The sequence below is a fragment of the Lampetra fluviatilis genome, chromosome 3 (assembly GCF_964198595.1).
Source record: "Lampetra fluviatilis chromosome 3, kcLamFluv1.1, whole genome shotgun sequence".
In the NCBI taxonomy this organism is placed as follows: Eukaryota; Metazoa; Chordata; class Hyperoartia; order Petromyzontiformes; family Petromyzontidae; genus Lampetra; species Lampetra fluviatilis.
Genome location: NC_136277.1, coordinates 3349812 through 3355872, shown reverse-complemented (window position 1 = coordinate 3355872; position 6061 = coordinate 3349812).

Sequence of the window (6061 nt, the reverse complement as noted above, 5' to 3'; positions counted from 1 at the left end):
GCAGGGGAGGCAGAGCCTCACCTGTCATGCTCCAATGAAAATAGCTGTTACAAAAAAAAAGAATAGTAAAATAAAATAAATATTTCGATTTTTCCACTGATCTGTGTTATTAATGTCATATTTGTACGATTCCAATCATTTTTATAGTAAAAATCTCCAAATATGCGGAGCTCCGCTGCAAATACAGGAAGAGACGAGAGGTGAGGCACCGACGAGCTCAGCCTCCCCTCTGATTGCGCAACCCCTCAGTAACTGGATGGAGCGCGGGCAATAAGCCCGTGCCCGTTACTATCTCAGTATGTCACCAATGTAATGTTTGTAGACCCCTTCATTTCTTGTCCTCGCCTTCCATACTCCAGGTAACTTATTTCACGTATGTGTATAAAGATATTTAGGCTCGCTGGTCTCGTCATGAAACTGCAATGAAAAAGCACCAGGGGAGGCAGCTATCACATCTGCCTCACTGAGGGGGACGTGTCTAACACGCCCCCCTCAGTGAGGACACGCCCTCTCGGTGATGCCACGCCCCCTCAGTGTGTGAATCTGGCTCTAACACGAGCCAGTGCCTCCCCAGCCATTGACCTCACCGCACGTCACTGCGGTTTAGGTCACTTTATAGCGAAATGAATCGTTTAATGGCAGCACGATTTAAATTTCGATTTAAAGCTTTCGTGACTGCAGGGATTCATCTTCTTGGTTATATCGGTAAAGTCACGTAGAAGGGAAATAATAAACGATTATTGATGTTATTGTCTGTCAAACAATGCCCTTAATTTCGTATCGATTATTCGCGTGTTAAAGGCAATTATTAACGCGTTTGTTTGCGTAAATTATTGTAAGCACAATTTCTGCTGTTCTTTTTCTCCAGCAATGTTGCAATCGTGTCAGTTGTTAACCCCGTTTTACGCAATAGTTGCATCTTCAGATTCGTAAACAGCCATGATATTACGCATTTCTTTATGCGAACCCCAAAGTAGTTCGTGTACAGGGTAGGTGGAGGCAAGGGCTGAGGTGACGGATACGAGCAGTGACAGAAGCTGTCAGTGATGTGTGGGTTGAGACGACACATCGGGTAGTGGTATAAGTAACGACGTAAAAGGGGGAGACGGAAATCGGGGTATTACTGTATTTCCTTTAAACGCAGTGTTACAGGTAGGAACAACTGTTCCACACTGCCCACCAGGGGGTATTTGTCTGTCTGTCCTGCATAGCCACGCCCTCGATTTTTTCATAGAGCGCTTCGGGCGGGCCCAGCACCACTTGACGCGTATCGCACGAATGCGCTGTCCAACCAAGTTCCTACCTGCCCACTCCGAAGGAACGTGTTATTTATGAAAGTGTTTGGTTATTATGTGCGTATATGCACCACTGCCCACCCCTGTTTATCTACCACAACACATTTGTTTTATATTGTGTAGATAAGAGGAAATCAAAGTGATTTGTCTAAAGACATTGGATATGTGTGAAGCCATTGAACATCTGGGATGCATTTGTTGCAGAGGAATAGTAAGTATATGTTGTATATTTCCATCCTTTATTTCCTTTATTTTATAATCGTATGAAATTAAAAGCAGTTGGGTTGGCCAGATGGACAAGAAGCACCATGAACCACACAACATTTCAATACAGGTCTTGAGGTCACAAACAAAAGTTTTTTCAAAATGTACCTCATGTTCAAGGTTAACTATACGATAAACCCTCGGTAATTTTCCAAATTTGAATAACTAGAATTTTGGCGGCCTACGGCTGCCTTATTCTGGCTTCTGCAGAGGGCTTCTTGCACTTCACGCCTCGTCCGTGGCCCCCACTGACGTTCTCTTCTTCCCCCGCCAACACCCCCCCCACCCCAATGTGTGCAGATATTGACTATTGCATGTAGGTTGTGTAGGCATATATGACGACAAAATAAATGTCTTTCTTTGGTGGGGAGTCGACAATTTTTGGAAACCTGTTGGATCAACTTTTTACCCCCACATCTGGTGGGAGAGGGGGGGTCACTTTCTATAACATTTTGATTCAGGCCTTCTAAAAGGCTCTTATTATTGAGTTGATAGACAAAGGAACGCCGGGCTTTTAGAATAGATTGAGCATCCTTCTTCCTGTTGGCGGCCTAGTCTTGAGAATGTCTTCTCTTACATTTTGGGTTGAAATTTTCTTAACACAATGAGGTCTTCTATACACAAACCTCAATAAAACACGAGTTTAATGGTCTTAAATCCAAACTAGCAAATGCCACCATGGGTTCTAATTAGGGGCGAATATCGAAGTCCATATTTTCCAGAACGCTGCTAAGCAGCCTTGGAAGATGGATAATCGCCATGAAGCACTACCACTAGAATACACGGTATGCCTATCCATAATAAGCCTACATTATTTAATCCTATATTGTTATAATGCTATACATTTCTATCGACTCACATAGCAGTTTTTGACAGATGGCCGCTTTCTCGCCACGTAATAAATATTTCCACTGTTTCTGGACAAATGTATTAAGATGCAGTCGCATTTACAGGAATTATAACTCCACTTTGTATCACTTGGGTTTTTCTCCGGGTCCTCCGGGTTTTCTTTTTACATTTAGAAACATGCGTTTCGAGTTTTTTTTCCTGCTATAAATATCTACGTGATAAACCACTGCATTGAGCTATCATTTGTGGCCAGGTCGCTTCTGAAAAAGAGCTATAGAGCTCAGTGGATCTTACCTGGTGTGGGGGACTGGAAAGATAATTCATAAAATAGGAACGTTGGGATAATTAAGGGCAGGTGTCACAGTCGGGGTGGAGCGAGGCCGTTTGCCTGGAACCAGAACTTCAAAGGTGGAGGACATCGGGGCTAACGGTTCGCGGAGTTGTATCTACGATTCAACTTCGAAAATAAAGACTCACCCTCTTTCTAAATGGACGTCTCAAACGAGCTTCAGTACACTGGTAAAATACAAAATAAATCGTTTCATAGTTTAAACTCGACATCCGGCAAAAGTGGCACAGGCGGGTCTCCGTGTGCATGTGTAATGACGACTTGACACACTTCTCTCGAGATGGCACTTTATTGAAGACACGTTCACTTGACATCAGGCAGAGATCCCCACTGCAACAGCCCCGAGTCTCCCGTGCATCTCCCTTGTATTTCAACACGAAGCCACGCCCCCCCCCCCCTTCTCGATCATTCTCGCTGACTCTGGACGCTCGCTCCACCGGCAGACTCTACCGTTCTCTTCCGTTTCCTGACCACGCTCCCTTCTCGAACGTTCCCGTAGCCATCAGTCCCTTCGCACTCACAACTGATACCCCCTACCATTACCTCCCGTGGCCACTAGTGCATTCGCACTGTAGGCTGACTCCCCTGTCATTACCTCCCGTGGCCACTAGTCCCTTCACACCGCATGCAGGCTCAATTGTCATTACACAACATGCTCAGACATTGGTTCCAACACAATATCCCCCATTGTCCATAAGAGGTTTTTTTGGGTTAGATCACGTAAATATGTCGTTAAAACCCGCCACTACCCGACACAGCCAACTAGTAAGGGTTGTCACGTAAACAGAACATGCCAATTCGTCACTAGTACAGCACACTGGTGTGTTGGAGAGCCAAGCCACAACATTTACAATCTGAGTACGACGTTTCACCAGTAAGAAAATCACAAAAAAGCCCACTGAGCTGTGAGCTTTTTCAGAAGCGATCTGGCCACAAACGATAGCTTAACGAAGTGGCTTACGTGGACATTTATAGCAGCTAAATAATTTAAATAATCTAAACGCATGTTTTTAAATGTGAAGGGAAAACCCTGAAGGACCTGGAGAAAAAATCCACGTGACCACGAAGAGAACATGCAAACTCGAAATATACATCCGTCAGGGTCGGCATCAAAGCCCCGTACCTCCTGCAAAGCCCCGTACCTCCTGCAAAGCCCCATCAGTATCTTTACTCTGGCTCTTTGAACTTCTAATAATGAACACTTAACCATAAGAATGCATAAGAAGCCTCGGTCTGGGTGTATTAACCTGGAATAGAAACTGAATCCCAATAATATAAGATCTTTAGTCTGGCTCCTGTGTATTATTGCTATTGCTACTTTTCTTTACCCAGAAAAAGTCTTGATTTGAAGCTTTCGTGACTACAGGAATCCATACTCTCTGGTTCTTTCAGTAAAGTCACGTAGATAGAAAAAATAATAAAATAACACATGACGTTTCGGTCGCAACACAAGCGTCCGTCTTCAGGTGAGAAAAATGATTGCTGTTGTGGCTTTACATAGACGTGTCTCAGATCGGGTTCGCGAACACAAAGCGGATTTGAAACACGGCAGAACCAACACCTCGGCGGTAGCGGATCATTGTTTCAACGCTGTGGGCACACATGACATTGTTTTCTCCGAGACCAAGGTGCTCTGCAAACCCTCGAGTCACCATCAGAGATTTGTTCATGAAGCCATCCAGATATACAAACACAGACAAAACTTTAATCGAGAAGATGGATTCAGATTTAGCAATCATTGGAAGGATGTGATAAACCGCGTCAAGTTTTAACTGCTATAATTTTCACTCACCCACCCGTGTGTCTTGGTGTCCGATTACTAATTCAAGTGCATTTACTTGCTAATTTCTCCAGCCCCACCCGTCCCTGCACGCCCCCCCCCCCTCTCCCCCGTGAACTCCTACAGCCACGACTCGACAAAACTCCTTCCCCCCCCACCTCCCGTCCCTATATAAAGCCACAACAGCAGATAATTTTTCTTACCTGAAGACGGATGCTTGTGTTGCGACTGAAACGTCGTGTTTTCTTTTATCATTTTTTTCTATCGACGGGACTTTACCGAAAGAACCAGAGTACCCAGGAAAACTTCACTGAGTCTGCAGACTTATTTAGGAGGGTCATTGCCATGTTTTTCCTGTAGAGAGTAATGTTGCAAAACTTGCAATGCATAATCCCAAGTAATTTACAAGTAATATTTTAGCATTGGGATGTTTGGCCAATACCAGTTACAATATTACCACTGCGCCACCCGACCACCCGTCATTAACATTGAACCCTGAGCATCTTTACAGAGCGTTTGTCTGGCTCTATTAGCTTCTGTCAACAATATTGGCCTTGAAGCATTATGAACACGCTGCAGTAGTGGGGTTTCCCCTTGGTGTCGAGGTTCACAGTTCTCATCCAGCGGCCACCCTGACTATTACTGTGGGCGTAATAACCAGAATAATACACCATATGCTTCGCAGAGGATGCTAAAATCCCTTGACGTCATCCAGAAAAAAATCTAATTGAGTTAAAGTCCAGATTTGAAAACACCCAGAGAGTCATAGTCCCTAATTTAATTGGGAAGGGTATTTCACAATCCAGGGGCATATGAACAGAAGGCCCCGTCACCCACGGTTTGCAATCTGTTCTTAGGGAAACACAAACGACCGATATCTATCTACTGCAGCTTGTGACCAGGGGTATAAACAGGAAGGTTAATTATGAAGGCAGGAGCCAAGTCTTTCAATACCTTGGAAATGTAAAACAATATTTTAAAATCAATGTGGAACATAACAGGAAGCCAATGTACAGACCCAGTCATAACTCTGGCAGCTGAGTTCTGAACGTTCTGTAATTGTTTTAGGGTGTTCTTGGAAACCCCAGCAAGCAAGCTTTACAGTAATCGATACAGGATGAGACAAAGGCATGGAACATTTTATTAGGCTGGCATTGAAAGAACAGGATGTAGCTAGGAGATATTCCTAAGAAAAAATGAGACTATCCTGGTCTCACCTGATTATACAAAATTCACTTTAAACTTAACCTCTGTCATTATGAATTACGTCTTCAAAGAGCTAAATCCAGAATGTCCACTAAAATATGTGCATCTTTGTGAGTGGATAATAAAAGAAATGTACTGCCACTTTCGAGTCACTTCTCTTATCTGTGCAAACCGTAGAAAACAGGAACAATTTATCGATGCATTAGACAAATTTATTGTGAACCGATTGAGGCCATTTATACTAAAATTCGCAGGAAACAAAGCTCCCGGATCGAAATAGTTTCACTGTACAGGTTTCCCATGTTTTGTGCAGATTAG